We start from the raw sequence: 673 nt of genomic DNA on the forward strand, positions 1-673 counted from the left end.
ATACATTTGTGCGTATATGGGTACGTATATATATGCATGTGTGTGTGCGTGTGCGTATGTGTTTATGAGTCTGTGTTTGTGTGTATGGATATTTGTGAGTGTACGACTGTGTGTGTACGTGTGTACAAGTGTGTATTTTCTAATGGCCTTCAAATATATTTTGCTCGCAACAGAATCGTATGCTTTATCAATTAATAAATGTAACAATTTCTTATATCCGTTTTTATTAACTCTTATTATTTATTAACTCCTTTCATTGCGTAATATTTTATATCTCCTTGCAGCGTATATTCAATTTATCCTCGATAGTGAAGACGAGGTGAGTAACTTGGTCTTTTCTCACTTTTTGTAATCGATAGACTGCCAAGAATAGAACTGTCAACCTTTAATATTTAACAGATTCCTTTAAGAAACGTAAATTACACAATAGTCCATGAAAATTTCTGTTACGTCAGCTTAGATGTGCGAAGAATACACTCATACATATACCCGCAAACACACATATGTATATATATGTATGAGTGTATGTTTATTTACACACAAGTGCACGCGCACAAACACAGATGTATATAACTATATCGATATCTATCTATCTATCTATCCATCTATCTATCTATCTATCTATCTATCTATCTATCTATCTATCTATCTATCTATCTATCTATCTATCTAT

The 673-nt window shown here is 32.2% G+C and overlaps 1 long non-coding RNA gene across 1 annotated transcript in view; it reads left to right on the forward strand.

Annotated features, from left to right (window-relative positions):
* Window positions 1–290: 290 nt before the first annotated feature.
* LOC128248047 (uncharacterized) overlaps window positions 291–673 on the forward strand; it is an 11021-nt gene continuing 10638 nt past the window's right edge. The window contains exon 1 of the long non-coding RNA XR_008264319.1: window positions 291–319. This is a non-coding gene — a long non-coding RNA (uncharacterized LOC128248047). The remainder of the gene's footprint in view (window positions 320–673) is intronic.

Source organism: Octopus bimaculoides, chromosome 6 (assembly GCF_001194135.2).
Source record: "Octopus bimaculoides isolate UCB-OBI-ISO-001 chromosome 6, ASM119413v2, whole genome shotgun sequence".
Classification (NCBI taxonomy): domain Eukaryota; kingdom Metazoa; phylum Mollusca; class Cephalopoda; order Octopoda; family Octopodidae; genus Octopus; species Octopus bimaculoides.